We start from the raw sequence: 19056 nt of genomic DNA, 5'->3' as shown, positions 1-19056 counted from the left end.
CCAGGCATTTCCCTGAGTCACCCTTAACTGAAGAGAATCAACCTCATCTGAGGTCATGCCCTCTCCCCAAAGGCAGCTTGCCCCTTGCTTCAAAGTGGGATAATTCTGAAGGGCCAGAGTCTAGGCCTGCCCATGGGGTTAGCTGAGACCTTTGTTGCAATGGCCTGCACCCATTTACTTCTGTCCATAACCCCTCTCTATCCTGGACTTCTTCCTTCATTCCCCTACAAGCACTGATCCCAGCAACACTCCCCAGTAAACCCTATACACATAAATCTCCTTCTCAGTCTGTTTCTCTGGAACTTGCTCTAAGACCATTAGACCGTGAATCATTGACACACTATGAAGGAAGGGGGTACAGAAATGCACACCTTCCCTCTAGGACTCCTGAAGACTGGGTGCTTCCCTAGCACCGCCCTGAGGGAAAAGAGGAGTGTGTATAGGGGAGGCACAGTGCTCTCTGAGAAAGAGCAGGCCTGGATAGGGTGGCAGAACAGGGGCCTTTAGATAGTGAGAGGTGTGGTCCAAGCACTGAACTATTGGAAGTATCCCCACTCATAAGAGAGACAGTAGAAAAGGACCCAGGAAGTGAGAAAGAGACTAAACCCATGCCTCTCAATCGTGGCTGAACACTAGAATCACACAAGGATCTTTTCAAATACATTATTACCAGGGGCACCCTCACTCAACCCTGAGATTCTGACTTGACTGGTCAGGGGTAGGGCCCAAGAGTGGTTTTTAAATCTTCCCAGGTGATTCTAATGCACAGGCAGGATGGCAAATCATTTGGCTGTCAGACACGTTTACTCTGCCCTCTGCTGGACGGGCACTGACTTACCACTGAACATCATTCGCTGGGCCCAGGGCTGAGCTGGCAGAGGGGTCTCTGTGAAGGCTGGCAGACCCCTCTGACAGCACCAGTGTGCCAGCAGGGCCCATGTGTGCATATGATGAGGAGGATGCCTTTTCTAAGTAGCGGACCAACCTCAACCAGGGCTACTGCAGGGATTCACTCTCAATGCATGCTCCCCTGAGATGCCTGTCAAACCTGTAGATTCTCTGGCCCCACCCCAGAGACCTACTAAACAGAAATCTATGGGGTGAGGCCTGGAAATCCACATTATTTAACACACCCCCAGCGTCCCCTCTCAATGAATCTTGTGTATTTAAGTTTGACAACTGCTACTGAGAGCTCGTTTCCAGGGAACTTGTTCTTTATACCAGTTAGCTGATAGGAAAGCTTTGCTTTCTTTGCAGCAAAGGCATGCTCACCTGCTCCTGGCACACTGGAGTAGGAGTTCAGTTCCCCGATGACCAGATCAGCTCACCAAGGAGGATCTGAGCAGAGCCTGAGAATCCTCTTCAGCAAATTCTTTCTAGTTAGTTTTTTTGTTTTGTTTTCTTTTTTTCCCTTTTAGCAGCTCTGGTAAACATGGCTGGTGAATTGCCCCAAATATTTTTTCTTTTTTTGTATTGTGCCATTCAATCGACAGTTTTGCATAATAAAAGGTTACCATGATGAGTGAACAAGAAATGAATCAGGCTTGATTGTTCAGATGCAGAATTTGCCCCCGAGCACACGATACTTATCTTCCTGCTTGGCCCATTGTCTAATGATGTAAGTATGGCTCGAAGGTGGATAAAAATAGATATTAATAGGCTTATACACACCTCCCCCGTAGCATCTCTATCAAGGAGGATGCTTTTTGGGGTCATAACTGGCATCTCTGAGCCTGACTGAAGTCTGATCTTCACGCGGCCTCTGTGTATTCCTCAGACACAGTACTCGGCAGTTTTAACTTCCTCATTCAGTTACTTTATGAGGATGCCAGCATTCATATTAATGAAATTACTTTGATTATCTTCCTAGACAGTGTGTCAGTGGGCAGTTAGCAGCCCCATAAAGAGCACCATGCAAATTTTCTGCTGATTCAGACCCAGGGTTTCCCCTTTCTTTTTTCTCTAAGGCCCCCACCTGCTGTCCTTTTTTTTTTTTTTTCTGGGGATTCATTTATCTGCTCTGTTGTAGCTCCTTTGGTCACCCCAAGACTGGCTTAGATGGAGACAGTCTCTTCAGGACATCCCTTTCTTTCCATCCCATCAGATGAGCATAGACGTCCTTTTTAGTGAATTTTCTTGTTCATTACGTTGGGGGACAGATGGGGAAGCCCAGAAACCCATGGGCAGAAGCTGCGCTGGCTTGACTGGGCTCGGGCTCTTTTCAGACAAATGACTCAAACCAAGCAGTCCTGCTGCAGCCCCATGTGAATTTGGGTTGGTCCTACCACCAGGTTCAGTGTCTTCCTAGTCCCTGTAGGAACCTGCTTGTCGATCTTTGGCCTGGGCACCCTGCCTCTTCCTCCCCAAGGTCTGCTCACTGACAAGGTCAGTCACTGATTTTTCTGGGCAAGAGCATCATTTCCCCACCCGGTTACCAAATGCCTTTCCTCTCTCTCTTCAAGCCATTCTGCACCAACTTGGAACCCCTCTTATCTGTACCTGTCCCTACTCCACCCCGTTTTTCACCTTTCAGGAAGAAGGAAGGGTTTTCTACAGGCCCCTGGGATAGCTCAAAAATGAAAGTAGGGGTAAGCTTACCCTGATCCTCCCTAGCCCACTCACACGCATTGACTGACCTACTCCTCCTTGCCTCCAATTTCTGAGTGTGTCTGTACTGGGGAAGCAAGCAGTAACAGTCTTCTATCCTTTCGCCTCACCCGTTTGTAGTGTCAAGACAGTTCTGGTTCATGCAACTTCCTCAGGCTGCAATGACAGTGACCACCCTCGGACTGTGCTTTCATGGACATGGGTGCCCACTGATGGAGCTTACCCTGATGGATGCCAGAACATTGGAAGGGACAGAGCAGCCCCCAGTGACCCTGCCCTGGCACGGACACACATCTGTCAGGGTGCTGGCTTCCTGCTCCCTCAGCACAAGCAGGACTTGGGCTTCCCCAGTGTTGCTCCACCACGGCCATCACACCAGAAGGCCGCGAAGGGGTCCATCTCCCTTCAGCCCACCCATTACAGAGGTTTCCACATAGGTAGCAAAGCTCATTTCTCCTTGGACAAATGCCTCTGTCTTTCTTGGGTTGGCAGCATATGACAACACCAGAAACATACATCATGTTAGTCTCTGTTGCTTTCTTCAAGCAATACTGCAGTATGTAGACTTACTTGTTATTGAAACAGAACTTTAAGAAATGAAGGAAGATGAGTTTCATTTCCCTTTCCAGATGTTCTCTTCATCATTGTCAAGCTCTGCTTCCCTGGCCTGGGGCATCACCTTTATCCTTCCCATAAGAGTCCATAGTTTCCACCTGAGAAGTCCCTGTCTCTCTCCTAACCTGGTTCTCCTGAACTCCCACCAGCCAGGTACCACGTCTGGCTTTACTAAATAACAGCCACTCTTTGTTGCAGAGTTACTGTGAATCAGACTTAGTAGTAAGCAATTCACCTGCCTTTGCTTTTTTTTTTTAATTCTCAAGATGGCCCATGAGTCAGATTCTATTATTATCACCATTTTGGAGTTAAGGAAACAGGCTTGGTGTTAAGTAGCTTGTCCAAAATTTTACAATAAGTACGTGGTAGAGCGGGACACTTGGGTTTGAAAACTTGAGTGTTTATTAGTGCTTCTCTTGCGGATAGTGTTAGATTTGTTACCTGTTGCTCTGAGTCTAAGAGTGTGACTCAGGCAGTTCCTAATCTGTCCAGAACACAGTCCACAGCCCAGCACTCAAGCTGGGTGAGCCTACACATCACACTTCTTGGCACTAAGAAAAACCATCTCACTTTGTTGACTTGACTTCCCCCGCCACACACACACACAGATGAATGTGAAAGTACGTGAAATCTGTTAGATGGTCCATTTGATTACATGGCAAATACTCTGGATACTTGTTTGCTCTACCACAATAGTCCCCTTTGTCATATTTTGCAAGGACTTTTGATTTAATTCCCTAAATCAACACTGAATTTGTTTTCTTATGAACGAGGAAGAGGATGGAGCTTATCAGATTGCACAGGACCGGGGTCAGGTTACCTTGGGGCTCTCCTGGAGGACAGTGATGGGAAGGGGGGTTACCAAGGGGGCTTTGGGGCACTGGTAATGTTGCCTCCTAATCTGGGTGCTGGTGACTTGGGTTTCACTTTATGCAAATCCATCAAGCTGTCCACTTGGGATATGTACTCATTCCTGCCTGGACCACCTCAGTACCCTCCTCTTGGCGGGCTCCCCACCATCCATCATTCCTTAGTGGAGCCTCTCGTGACTCCTCAGTCAAGATGAGGTTTCCCTCCACAGCACTGATCACAAGTGAAATGATTCAGCTGATTTTGTAGGTCCTGGTTTCCTGTGTGTCTCTCTCTAGATTCTAAGCAACTAGGGCTCACTGAGTCCCCTGGTGTTGATGTTGTCTCTTGGGCCCAGCACAGTGCCTGGAACAGGTGGCCACCATGAGATAATTTGTAAAGGAAGATCAAGGCAGGAGAGATGGAATAGAAGGGTGGACAGAAGAAAGTGAAAAGAAGAGAGGGCAGGAGGAAGCATTGTCTCCAGGATCTGGTATTTTGAGGCATGCACCACAAACATGTCTGTCCATTGATTAATTATATTTGTACAACAATGTGTTTATTGTTTACTGTATTCATGGTGAAAGTTCTAACAGATTGTGTCCCCTGGGGTGCTGGCATCCCAGTGAATAAAAATATCAGGGAGACGAGGTAAGAATCATAATCCTCACTTCACAGATTAGTCAACTGAGACTCAGAGGGGAAGGGACTTGCCCATGCCAGCCAGAAACTGTAGAACTGGGATCAAAACCCACTTCCAGTCATGGAGGGACCCCTCCCACCCACCATGCTGCCTCCTGGGGCGTGGTCTGAGCCGCACTTCACAAGTGCTCTGATGCATCCTTCTATGTCCGAGACCCCATCTCTCCCCAGCCATCACAGGTGTTGATGGATCCAGCCCATCAGTTCCCGGTGATTTCCACATTTTTTTCTTGCTTCTCCTATTTCATCATCCTCGCCCGCGACACAGGGGAGCCAGGGCTCTCAGGGTTATGGAGTCGGGAAGCATCTGCTTTATCTGCCTCATCTCTTTCTCCATAACCCATTAAGCTGGGATGGTGCGGAGACCTTCCCCGGGTCTCACCACGCCCAGGGGTGAATGGGGTCTGCCATTTTATTTGTGGAGAGAAGATGCTCTTTCTGCACAGAGCCCACGTGATGTGATTTACTGGGAGCGTCTACGATGATCTACGAGCTTCACATGGCGAGGGTACATTCCCCCATGAGAACGAGGCAGGAAGGAAGGGCGATTCCCCGCTTCCCTCAGCACTTCCTCTGAAATAAAACTCCCTGAAGTAACAAAGAAATGGAGTTGTCTAGAAACAGTGGAGGACCACAACTCAGGCAGCCAAGAAATCAGGAAGTCAGGTAGGATCAGGTGGAGATAGGCTCGGGGTGGAGCATCTTTGGGGAAGATTTGCAGTTAAATCCAATATCTTCTCTCTCTTCAGGAGGCACCGAGGTGCCGAGTCATTGTTTAACTAAGGTGAGGCAGTACTTGCTGTGCCCATATAAGGAAGAGCCTAAGGGAAGAAGCCAGGAGACAGCACCCCTGCCAGGGCTATCACCCTGCCCTTTCTCCAGAGGGACTGCCACTGTCCTCCACCACCAGTCTCCTGCGCCTCCCTCCATCTCACAAAGCTGCTGCCAAGCCTGGGGGACCCACCCAAACAGGTAGGTGTGAGTCGTGACCTCCCAGGGCTTTGGACCAAGACGGTGCTCCAAACTTTAGTGAGCATAGAATTTCCCTAGTGAGCATCTTCATTATGTACATTCTGAGTCTCCACCCACTATGTTCTCAGTAGCTCTGAACATTGGGTATTTCTGATGCAAAAGGCCTAAGGGTAAGCTTTAAGAAAAACTAGGACAAAGGGTGAGTCGACTCCCTAAGAGAAGACGATCTAAACTTTACACGTTTCATACAGTGAGAGGATCTCTTAATCACTGAGTCACCTTTGCTTTCTGCTCATTCAGTCACAGCCTTGAGGGCTACATCGTCATAAGGGTACCCTGATGGCAGAAACCTTGTCTTTGTTCACCACTGTATAGTTTCTGACACAAAGTCGGGGTTTAATATTTGCTGAAGGGAGGAATGGGGCCCTGGGCTTGCCTTTCGTTTTCTAATGACCTAGATTAATAATTATACCAAGTTGGAAAGTCTGTGTTAATCATGAAAGAGCACTCAACACTGCTTCAGAGACTCAAATGGTTCCCATGCTCCTAGAGTTGCTTGCCAGTCAGTGCAGGTGCCTCTGTGGCTGCAGAAGTTGTGTAATTGTTGTGATGTGATTCTGTTCTCAGGGAGACAGAGCCCTGGCTGTTGTGCTTGAAGCCAGGTTACCAGATTAGAATGAGGGCAGATGTTTTCCCTGTGCAGTTACAGTCGGGTTATGACTTCCCAACTGCCGTTTGTCCTGGGAACTCTGCTGGCTCCCAGCTGGTATTTCCTGGTCTTCCGTCAGCATAGCCTCTCAAATTGGCCCACCTGTGCCCAACGGGACCTAAACTTTGTTTTCGTGGGTGATAGCTGCTGTTTTTGTGGGTGATAGCCACAGGAGAACTCAATAATTAGCCTATTGGGTGATGAGAAATAATGATCTATCAGTTGTGTAATAGACAAGAATTATACATGTAGGTGTGATTAGCCCCGGTTTGTAGGTGGGACAAGAAAGGTACCTGGGGAACGCCTTGCTGCTAAGCTCACACCAGATGCAAATGCAGACTTAAGAGTTATATTGGTCCTGGGGCCCTGTGGTGTCAGTTGTTCTCCTCTTTCATGTTCTTATTTTGTTCATTTGGGCCCTCTCTTCTTCTCGGTGAGTTCTTCTCAGTGAGCCTGGCTAAAGATTTATCAGTTTTGTTCATCTTTTCAAAAAAAAAAAAAAAAAAAACACCTCTTGGTTTCATTTATCTTTTTTATCTATTTATTTCCTCCCTGACCTTTATCAGTTCCTCCTGCTGACTTTGGCCTTTGTTTGCTCTCCTTTTTCTGATTCTTTTAGGCAGTAGGTTAAGTTGTCTATTTGAGATGTTCTTGTTTCTTGAGGGAGGCCTGCACTGCCATGAACATCCTGCTCAGAACTGCTTTTGCTGCATCTCATAGATTTTGGAGTATTGTGTTTCCATTTTCATTTGTCTCGAGGTATTTTCTGATTTCCTCTTTGAGTTCTTTGTTGGTAGTATTCAGGGAGTGAATCACTGGAAAGATTGCCTTAGAAGAAAAGGTGCTGGTGAGAAATATACAAGTTAATGACCCATCTACTGACCCTGAGGGCTCACTCTGTGTCCAGCGCTGTGCTTGACCCTACCCGATGTGCTCTCTGATACTGTCATTTGGGCACGTTACATAAGCCCTTTGGATCCCAGTTTCCTCCTCACTAAAGTGGAGTAACAGCAGCATCTGCCTCATACAATTATGGAAAGGAATTAAATGAGATGATATGCGTAAAGTCCTTAGGAGTGCCTGGCACATGGTAAGTGCTCAAAACATTTTAGTGATTACTGTTGATATTGTTGGAGCCTGGGTTCTCTGCAAAACAAAGCTTGAGGCAAAGCTTAAGTGCTACTGCCTCCCAGGGAGGTGCAGTACCAGGGCAGTGAGAGTGAGGGAAACGGAAATGAGGAGAGGAGGATGGGAAGAAGTACAAGGTGACGTGTCACCCACCTCTCTTCACAAAGAGACAGAGCCAGCTACTTGGCTAAAGCAGGGCATCTGTGGACTAGCTTTGGAGAAACACTGAGTCTTGAAACAGTCCACACAAGAGAGGTTGGAGAGGAAATGCACATGTCACTCCCTTCTGTCTCCTCTCTCTCATGGCTCAAACTTTGCCCCATGGGCAGTTAACGCTTCTGAACCTCTGGCTGGTGCCATCTGGCCCCTTTGGCAGCACTGAGGAAATCGAGATCCTCTTCCTTGAGTCTTGGCACCTCATCTGAGTCCAGAAGTGGTCAGAAGAGCCACTTCTTTGCCTGGGGTCAGCCCCAAAAGAGGACTAAGAGTCCCAGTGACAGGTGAGACCAAAAAGACCTGAGACAGTGCATAAGATTAGTTCAAAACAGATCAAATGATCACTGTTAACATCTGCTGGACACTGCAAGGCACTAGTGTTTCCCGATCTAATGGAGCCCACCTCTTTCTCCCATGAGACAACCATGAAGGAGTCCTCAGGTAGACTGGTCCACCCCAGCTCTCCTCGGTGTTTGTAAGTGGTCAGACTGAGAACATCCTTCGCCCTCTCAAACCTTTGTAAAGCAGAGCTTTCCTCTGATAGACAGACAGCAAGAAAGCCCACAGCCATGCAAAAAACCAGAGCAGAATCAAGAGGAGAATATTGATTTTTCTGCCACCCTTGTGGACTCTGTCTCTTGGACAAACATGATACGTGGAACACTAATTCTGGGAGCTGTTGCTGGGAACTCCTTGATCAAACACTTGGGTGAATGTTGCCTCCTACCTCCCCCTCTTTGGAGGGTCGTGATTCAGATATATGTGTAAAGCCTCTGCCAAAACAAAGACATTGGTTGAACCAAGCGCATCAGCTCTTCACATATTCAACACCAGTTAGGAGCACTGCTCTGGACCCTGGAGAACCTGGCTTCAATCTCTCTTCTGTCTCAGTCCCTGAAATCTCAGGAAGCCCTTCTCAACTATGCATGACTTCTTGCTTCACACAAACCTTTTTGAATAAAAACTCCTGCAATATAATGTGAGGCCATGCACACTCAGTAGTCTGCAAAGCTGGTTCTCCAATAAACAACCAGAAAAGCTCAGCCAAACATAATTTCCTCATCTTAATTATTAACATAGGTGAACAAAGTGATCTCTAAGGGGCTTTCAATCCCTCGTAATCTGTGATGCTCATGTTGAAATGCAGCTGAAGGTCATCTCACCCAGCTCCTGAGTTGCCTCAGAGATGATCTATTTAGCTAATACACGAATGCAAATTTTTAAGAGATGGTGTAGGGGTATGGAAGTGAAGTCTTGCCCCATGGCACTCCCTCTGGTAGAGTTGTACTAAGATGAGAGAAGTATTGAGTACTGAGGGTGATGACCCGGGCCGTGAGCTGCCTCCGAGTCCCCCGGCTGGCAGAGAGCTGTGGCTCCGGGGTTAACATGCTGACTCTGCCAGATCCGCCACGAGGGACCTTTAAAACTGAAAGTAGCCAAAACCTTTGTTTGATTTCTCTCTGAAAGGGTGGTCCGTTGGGCAGTTCTCTGCCCTCTGATCACTGGCTGGGTCAGCCCTGCTATGCCGTGGGTCTGGCCTGACCGGGAATGCCCATGCAGCTCAGAGAACCGAGCCAGACCCCTTCACAGCCTGGGAACTAGAGAAGCTAGGGGCGTATCTCCATCAGAACTGACCACATGCCTGCCATCAGGAGGCACAGCCAATTGGTTCTCAAGCGCCTGAGGGAGCAGAGCTCACAGGAACGTTTCCCTGCTTCTCTTAGCCAAACATTCTTGTCTTCTCCCAAGTCTAATCCTCAGCCAGCAGTGGCTGCCAACCAGCTGAGCTACATGATAAAGCTCATCTCTGAAATCTCCAGCTTCCTTTCAGGTACCCAAGTGAAGACACTTGCAGACAGCATTGCTGGGGGAGAATCTCAGGGCAGAGGCATTCAGGATGGGCTTGCTCCTAGGACGGAGGCACATTCCTTCAACTCGGAAGCTGTCCTGACGCTGTCTGAGAACCCTGTCTTCCTTCACCTGGGTAACTTTCTCCGGGTAGGCACGGGACTCGTCTGTGACTCCCTGCCCACCTCACCTGTTCCAGGATGTAGCCGAGGCAGCGGGATGGAGGCAGATGTTTCCTGTGGCAGCGTCTCCATCCTGTCTCAGGCTCAGGGATGGATGTCAGACCCCCCCCCCTCCACCTGGCCTGTCCTTCCTATCCCCTTCCCTTAGACCCCCCAGCCACCCCCAGCCCAAGCAGGCTCCTAGACCATTCTGTTCCTCTCTCTTCCGACTGTCTCTCCTTCTTACCCCAGCCCTCACCTTCACATGCTCTGGCCTTCTTGGAATTTTTTAGAAGTCGGGGTGAGAAAGAATGAAGGAAGGAGCATGAGAACCCTGAGAGGCTTAAAATCCCCCCTCAACCTGCTTTTCACTCACCCCCTTACACACACGTTTACACACAGGCTCACACACACAGAGCTGTTCTAAGTTCTGTCTTCCATGATGATCTCAGACATATTTAATTCAGAAACCTCTTGTTTTCAAGAGACTTTTCCCCTCCCGCTGGCTCTGGCCCTGACCCCACAAGCACGACCCCAGCCATTTGGGTGGAAGCTTGCTTTCAGAAAAGTCTCAGAGGAAGCAGCTTGGCCTGGGCCTTCTTAGGATACATGGCCGTCCTATGTCCCCAAGCTGGTTGCAAAAGGGAGTCTCTCCTAAAGAGAGACTGCTTGGCTGCTGGTGCAACTATCCCTCTGTCCCCACCCCTGGCACCCCCACACCATGACGGGGAGTGGACACTGGCAAAGCCAGAACCAGGCTCCAGTCCAGGGCTCCGCCCACTCACCCTGAGGCCTCCGCAGGCCCGAGGCACCCAGGGATGGCCGGGCACAGACCGGGTTGCCCGAGGTAACGGGGCCAGAGGTCCAACTGCCGGTGCCCGTCCTTCTCTCTCCCCTGGGTGTGGCCAGAGGCAGTGCCCTGAATCTGTCACTGCAGGAGGGGACTTCAAAGAGCTGCACTGGGGAGTCTTGGCCATCGCACATCTGTCTTCCAGGTGTGCCTTGAGTACTCACCTCTGAGGACTGAGAAAGCACAGTGGTGTTTGGATGCAGTTTCCACACTGCCGTCTGCTGGGTCTGCGCGTGAAAGCCTTTCGTTAGTGGACTTTGTCCCTCTCTGTGTCTAGGCCCTCCCGTCCTCCCGCTTTCTTCCTCGCCATCGCCATCTCCACTGATGAGCTGCCTCTTTCTTGGTCTCTCTTCCCTCTCTTCCTCTCTGTCTCCTGCATTTTCTCTTTCCTTTTGTTTCACTTCACTGAAAGCCTAAGAACATAGGCCAGAAGGAAATCCCGTAAGAACACATTGACTATCTAAATGTGGTATCACCTTCCAAAGAAATTCTGTAAAAGTCCCTTCACTCAAGGTGCAGAGAGGAGGGAATCAGCCCTCCCTGGTTCCTGCCTTTGGGAAGTGAGCTTGTCTGGAGCCACCTGCGGGGTTTGGATCAGAAATAGTAGCTCTTAAAACCAGATTATAATTTGATACATGACAGGCCCCAACTTCCTAAATCCCCCTAATTTGCTTAAGAGGGAGTTTGAATTAGCTAAGTGGGAAATATATCCTCTCTTCATAGACGGAAAAAAAAACCATGCCCAGAAATCCAAGATCATACTGAACATTACATGGTGTTTCTAGGACACATATAATTATGGAACCTGGAAAGAATGTTCTGCCTTGTCCTCAGAATACATCGACAGTCTGCTCCAGAACTTTCTGGGCCTCTCTTGTAATTGAATGACACATCAAAGAAATTTGGGGGTGAGAAGGAGAATGGTGCAAATACGTTTCATTTTTGTGTGTTTGCACGTGCTGACCCTAACTTACCTGAAAGGAATATTCTTTTCAGTGGATTCCTGTTTCACTGCCTGCCCAACAATATTATTTAGCGTCCATAAGAACCTGCATTCTCAGCTCCAGAAATGTAGACCGTTACATTTGAAAAGCACAAAAAATTCAGCCCAGCCTTCTCTGTGTTCTACTTGGGGAAACTGAGGTGAGAGGCGAAGTGTGGCTTGCCCACAGCCCACAAGTTGTTGGGGCGGTGCACTCCTTTCTGCCAGGCGGGAGCTCTCTCTGTCACCCACAGGGCGCCCTGGGAGGGACTCATCAGCTGAGGTTTCTGAGCTCCCTGAGGAGCTCCCTGAGGTGAGCGCTCCAAGGGGCTGGGTCCATCCACATGGCGAGGCCACCAGCCAGAGAAGAGGCTGGGGTGGTGCTGTCTCTGGGCCCTGGAGAGCGGTTTCTGCTTCCTGCCTCTCTCGTGCCAGGCTGTTCCTCTCCTTGGCAGTCGGCCCCAGTGCTGAACCCAGCGTCACTGGCAGGCGACGGGTAGTTCTATTCTGAGCCCTCACTTCTCTGGCATCGGTCCCCGATCTGGATGCTTTGGCGCCCACTAAATCTGAACTCACATGACAGGCTTCTTTCATCGGCCCCTCTCCCGTGGCCCTTGAATTGGAGATTATCTCAGACCCCTCTCAGCCCTAAGGAAATAGACAAAAAGATGCCCCTTGGTGGGAACAGTGACATGCTTTGCTTACAGGCCAGATCACCAGCCTTGAAGGTGGGGGCTGCACAGGCATCTACTCCAAGTGCTGTCCAGATGCCTCTTGTTTGAGCTTAAGGCTCAATTTCCCCTTTTGCAAAGAGAGCCCTTCGTAGGCTTCCTCTGAGGCCACTTTCTGAGGCCGCAAGCCCCACTCATGACTGTTAGCCCAGTAAGGCAAGGAAACTCACTGAGATGATACTGAAGTGGGGGAATGACCCAGGGACAACACTGGTCTAGGTGTTAAATTCCATTTTAAAACATAAAATTTATGTTCATTTTCACCTTTCCACCACCTCTTACCAGCTCTCCTTGAGAAACAGTCGCATGTCCTTCCAACTTACAGTACCAACTTACAGTAGATTTGCACATGCACGAGTTTCCCTTTTTCTCTTTCTCCCTCCCTCCCTCCCCCCCACTCCTCTTTGCTGTGGGTTTCCCCTTCTCTCTCTCTTTCTCTTTCTCTCTCCCCCAAAGCCCTGAGGTGTTCGAGGTGGCATGCAGCTGAGAGTGGTTTGCACAGGGCTTTTTTCTGCCACAGAGCAGTTAAGTGCCTTATTTTCCCCACTCGGGTGGCTAAATTATTCTCGATGTGTTAAACAGTGTAATTAAACACATCCACACGCCAGCACGCCAGCGCGCCGGGCCCCTTCCCCCACCCTTCGTTGCTCCTTGTCAGCAGAGAGCGCATCAGCCCCAGCCTTCAAGCTCTGTTAGTTTTAATTTGAGTTGTGGAATTAGTAATGGGTTTTGCTGGAACACTGTTGTGGGAAATAGATCGTTCCTTGGGCAGGGTGTGGGCACCATTTCAAATGAGTATTTGTTAAGGGGAGAACCGTCCCTCGTCGTGTTCTGCTACATTACATCAGATTTATTTCCATTGTTCTGGAAAACATCAGCCAGGAGAGAGCTGTGTGCATCACTCCCGGCCGGGGAACAACTGAATGCTGCTTCCCTTCTTATCGGATTGAAAACAAAATGCAAACAGGATCCCCCTTTGTTGCTGGGATGTGCTAAGCTCATCCTGGAGGACAGGTCACCAGGGCAAGCCCTGCACCTGTCACTGGGAGGTCTGTCCCATCATATCACTGGCAGAAAGTGACTGGGTATGGTATGTTGGTGGCAAAAATACAATGTGGAAGAAAAGCAATTGAGTGGAGAGAACCCCAGCAGGTCAAAGTGTAAGGATCTGCCCAAAACAAGGATTCTTCTGCAAACCACCCCTTTTATAATCGTCCAACCTCAGCCTGACTATCTACATTGAAGGGTGTTTATGCCATCTTGCCATTGGCAGCTCCTTCCTTCGGTGTGGTCCAACAAGACATCTGCTAGCCATGGTGGGGGGTGGTATTTAAATTTAAATGTTAATTAATTACAATAACATAAAATTTAAAATTCAGTTCATTTGCCACATTTCAAGTGGTCAAAAGCTACATGTGGCTAGTGGCCGCTATACTGGACACAACTCTGGGGACCTGGAGAGACCTACTGTGGGAAGTCCAGGAAATAACTGGCCAGTGCCTCGGGTACCCCTGCCTGGTACCGCACCAGGGCACTGGGCATCTGGGGAGATCCTGACAGAGTGTGGTCACAAGACCTACCCTGTAACTTTCATTATGCTCCATGCCATGCCCTTTATAAGAATCTCCTCACTTAATACCCACCTAATGGTTAAGAGGCTGGTTTTATTACCACCACCTCCAGCCCACTTTGTATGTAAGAAAAGGATGCTCAGAGATAGTAAGGGCGTTCAAAGCCATTCAGTCCCTAAGCCATACCTGGATTCAAACCAGAGTTTCAACCTGCTACTACAGGCTGTTGACCACCATTCGACCATTCGTGATGTGACATCTTTTCTTTTTTCTTTTCCTTTTAAGGGACAAGGCAAGCTCAGTTTTCCAAATGTATGCATAGTCTTGGGAGTCAGAGAAGCAGCAAGGGGAAGCCCAATTGTGGGGCCAGAGGTGGTTAAATCCATGCTCTCTCAGACCAGAGTTATTCTAGAGGGCTAGGGGTCAGAAATAAACTATAGGACTGGGTCCAGTAGTCCCTGTGAATCCTTCAATTTGTCTGGAAATAAACATTCCATTTCCAATGGAAATAAACATTTCCAGATTTCCAACGTCCCAGGAAGTAATCTGTAGGTTCCTTATGTGCTTGGCTGATGGCATGTTTGTGCTAGTTAGAAAAAGTTATCACCCTTCCTAGGTGAATACAACTGCGTGTCAGGAAGCCATCTTGCAAGACTGTTCCCTCCCTGGCCAGCCGCCCTGTGCTACTCTAATACCCTTCTTTGGATATTATTGAGGGTGTTGATGTACCTCTTGGAATGAGCTGAACATAGTGTAGGGTCAAGAGCAGCGCTGCACAGAGGGCTGGAGACATCCTGTCTGAAGCAACCTCTTACGCTGCTGTGGGATGTGTCACCACACTGCCTCTTTAAAACAGGAGGTCAGGTGAGCCGCACAGAATATTTTCCAAACAAAATTTAGCCAAGGCAGATCCCACTCACTATTTACTTGCATGGTTAACTTTAAATGTGAAGACATTCACAGCTTCCTTGGTTGAATTCCATCTTCCTGGTTTTGAGGTCCTTTAGAATTTTGATTCTGCCATCTGCTTGGTTAATTTTTCTTGTTTTCTTTCTATCATTAAAAATGTGGGAAAGAGTTGAAAAGTATCTTCATTTTCATTTCTACCTCTTCTTCCAGGACCAAAATTAAAATGTTATACAGGACAAGGGACAAAGTTCTATGACTATTACAGTGCAATGATTGCAAGATAATCCAGAATCATTAATCTATGACCTCTGGTTCAAACTGTAAATGGTGTTTACTATATTTTACTTTACAGTGCTATACTATTCAGTACTTCCGTTCTGTAAAATACTACAGCAGTCTAATCTGATTTCACCATCTTATATATGAGGAATAAAGGGTGATTTTTATCATATACTTTTAAAAATCAATATATGTATAATGTATATTATATATGTATATTATGCATATTATATGTAATAATATATGTGTATTATTTTTAAAGTATTTGATCAAGATATTAGATATATTTATATATAATATGTATTATATATCTTGATTTTTTTAAAGTATGTAATATATAAATCAGCACCTATGACAATATATATATGTGTGTGTGTGTGTGTGTATATATATATATATATATACACACATATATATATGGCTTTCTCCTGTTCCTCTAAAATTGGAACTCTATTTTTAGAATAGAGAAAAAAGAAAAAGAGAGGGAAAGTTAAATAACTGATTTTGGTAAGGCTATATTTGCTTCTAGAAATACATGCATCATTTCCTAAGTAGTCAAAGTGTTTCTTTTGCAAGTCCATTTCAGAATTTTGCTATGAATATCGTTCTCCTTAAAAATATTATTATAGAGCTATAAAAATGTTTAATCAATGGTTTGAGGGAATGAATGTGTCAATTACAAATAAAGTTCCTGTTTTTAAGAGAAGATTCTCTCACCAAATTTCTTATATTAAGTTCCCATAAAAATTAACATTTGGCTCAATTTATAAAAATTAAACTTCTAAGCAAAGATTTATAGCATGTATATATTTGTATAAAATGAAGAATATCTGTGTTCCTCCAAAGACACTGTAAAGGAAGTAAAAAGATAAGCCACCAACTAGATGGTTGCCACCAACTAGGAGAAGATGTTTGCAACATGTATGACCAACAAAATATAAGTATCCAGAGTAAACAAAGAATTCCTACAAGTCCATAAAAAAAGATAACTTATAGACAAATGGGCATAAGATACCAATACGCATTTCATGTAAGAGGGAATATAAACAAAGAATAAACATATTGAAAGATGCTCAACCTTACCAGTAATTAGAGAGACACAAACTAAGCCTGCAAGGAGTGGCTATTTTATTCTCACCAGATGGGTGTAAATGAGTCCTGCCAGTGCTAAGTGTTAGGAGATAGAGCAATGGGAACTCTTTTACATTGCCAGTGAGATTATAAATTGGTACAACCTTGGAAAATACTGTGACATATTTAGTGAAGTTGATCACATGCATACTGTCAACCCAGAAATTCCACTCATACCATTCACACGTGCACTGGGTGGTCATACCATTCACATGTGCACCAGGAGTGTATGAAAGTTCCAGTTGTTCCATCGCCTCATCCACATGTCAGTATTTTTAATTTTAGTGCAATGATATCTCATGGTGGTGTTAATTTGCATTTTACTGGTGACTTAAGATGTGGAATATTTTTTCATGTTGGTTATTGCCAATTTTTATATGTTTCTTGGTAAAATACCTGCTCAAATCTTTTGACCTTTTTAATGGGTTATCTTTCTCTTATTATTGATTTATAAGAGTTCTTTATATATTCTGGATACAAGTCCCTTGCTATAATATATGTGCTACCAATTTTTTCTACTGGTCTATGGTTTGCATTTTTGTTAATGGTGTCTTTCACACTTTTGATGAAGTTTAATTTAACCATTTTTTTTCTTGTAAGGCTCATATTTTTGTGTTTTATCAAAGACACATATACCTACCCCAAGATTACAATATACTCTCCTATGTTTTCTTCTAAAAGTGCTATAATTTTAAGTGTTATCTTTAGGTTTGTGATCATTTTGATTCGGTTTTTGTGTATAGTGTGAACAAAGGGTCCCTGTTTTTTTTTTTTTTCCCATGTGGATCTCCTGTTGATCCAGCATCACATTTTTGAAAGACATTTCTATCCTCAATGCATTGCCTTAAAACTTTGTAAAAAGTTAATGGACCATATATGTTTTGGTCTACTTCTAGGTTCTCTACTCTGCTCCATTGATCTATTCGTCTGTCGTTTCGCCAATACTTTAGCTATATAACAAGTATTGAAATTAGGTTGGCTAAGTCTTCCAACTTTATCTTTTTTAAAAACTATCTGGTTATTCTAGATCTTTTGCATTTAGATGAAAATTTTAGAATCAGCTTTCAATTTTTAAAAAGAAGAACATGCTAGAATTTTAGGTGGGATTGTATTAAATCTACAGATTAATTTGGAGAGAATTACCATTTTGGCAATACTGAGCCTTCTAATCAATGAACCTGATCTATCACTCCATTTATTTAGGTCTTCTTAAATTTCTCTCAGCAATGTTTTATAGTTTTTGATGTAGAGAGCTTGGATGTCTTTAGATATTTTTCCCCCAAGTATTTTTAATAAAATGCTACTGTTTTCCTATTGTTTGCTACTTGTATCTTGTGACCTTGCTATAAATTCAGTCAATAATTCTGGTAGCTACTTTGTAGATTTCCCAGCATTTTCTACGATCAAAATATCAAATAAGAACCTTTTTTTGTTTCTTCATTCTGGTCTTTTTGCCTTTTATTTTCTTACTGAACTGGCAAGAGCCTCTCGTACAATGTTAAGTAGAAATGGTGGTAACAGACATCCTTTCCTCAGTTATGATCATAAGGGAGGCAAATACTCTTCCATCATTAAGTCTGATTTTTAGCTGTAGATTTTTCATAGATATCTTTCATCAGTTTGAGGATGTTACCTACTTTTTCTGGGTAACTCCCGTCTGAAAGTTTCTATCATAAATATATGCTGGATTTTGTCAAATAATTCTAATTCAATTATTGATTTACTTTTTAGCCTTTTAATATGGTTAATTACACTGATTTTTTTTTTTTAGTGTTAAACCATCCTTACATCCTTCTTGAAATAAATCCAACTTAGTATTGATGTATTATCCTTTTTATTTTCTTTTTTACATTATTGGATTTCATTTGCTATAATTTTGTTAAGGATCTTTGCCATCTCTCCTTATGAGGGATTTTAACTCACGATTATTTTTTCTTGGGGGTGGATCCTTTATAAAGCTTGGTTGTGAGTGTCACACTGACCTGGTAAAATACGTTCGGCAGTGTTTCCTTTCTCTAATTTCTGAAGAAGTTTGTGTAAGATTAGTGCTATTTTGCTCTTGATGTTACAATAGAATTTACTAGTGAAACTACCTGGATCTGGGGGTTTCTTTTTTGGAAAGCTTTTAATAAATTTAATATCTTTATTAGTTATGGGATTGTTCAGATTTTCTGTTTCTTCTTGTGTCAATTTTGGTAAGTTTTATTGTTGAAGACATTTATTCATTTCATATAACTATTGAATTTGTTGGCATTAGCTTATTCATGGTAGTCTCTTCTTAACCCTGTAATGTTTATAGAGTATGTTGATAACCCCTTTATCAGTAATGACATTGGTGATTTGTGTTCTTACTCTTCTGTCCTTGAGTAGTTTGACTGAGTTTGTCAATGTCATTGATCTTTTCAAAGAAATAGTTTTTACTTTGATAATTTTCTCTACTGTTTTTCCCCTTTATTAATTTCTGTTCTTTATTATTCACTTCCTTTTACTTGTTTGGGGTTTTCTTATTTACCTTATGATATCATCCTTGACTCATGAATTATTTAGAGTGTGTTTAATTCTAGATATTTGGGATTTTCTTGAATGTTGTTATTGATTTCAAATTTTAACTCTGTTATGGTTAGAGAATAGTCTGTGTGGTTCAATCTTGGACATATACTCTTATGGACAAGCATATTGTCTGTTTTTGGTGAATGTGTCTCATACATATGAAAAGAATGCATATACTGCAGTTTATAGATGTAGGATATGTGTCAGTTATATTGAGGTGATAGTGTTATTCAGGTATTTTACGTT

The 19056-nt window shown here is 44.8% G+C and overlaps 1 protein-coding gene across 2 annotated transcripts in view; it reads left to right on the top strand.

Annotated features, from left to right (window-relative positions):
• CAPN13 (calpain 13) overlaps positions 1-19056 on the top strand; it is a 132128-nt gene that overhangs the window by 46756 nt on the left and 66316 nt on the right. Inside the window, exons 1-2 of one of the 2 annotated variants that reach the window (XM_014557942.2) lie at positions 5367-5439; positions 5523-5745. The gene's annotated coding sequence lies outside the window, so the exon portion shown is untranslated. Of the gene's footprint in view, positions 1-5366; positions 5440-5522; positions 5746-19056 lie in introns of those variants that run through there. The other variant, XM_032497297.1, reaches the window with a different exon arrangement.

Source organism: Camelus ferus, chromosome 15 (assembly GCF_009834535.1).
Source record: "Camelus ferus isolate YT-003-E chromosome 15, BCGSAC_Cfer_1.0, whole genome shotgun sequence".
NCBI lineage: Eukaryota > Metazoa > Chordata > Mammalia > Artiodactyla > Camelidae > Camelus > Camelus ferus.
The sequence above is the reverse complement of the archived record's forward strand: the minus strand, read 5'-3'. Positions and strand labels throughout refer to the sequence as shown.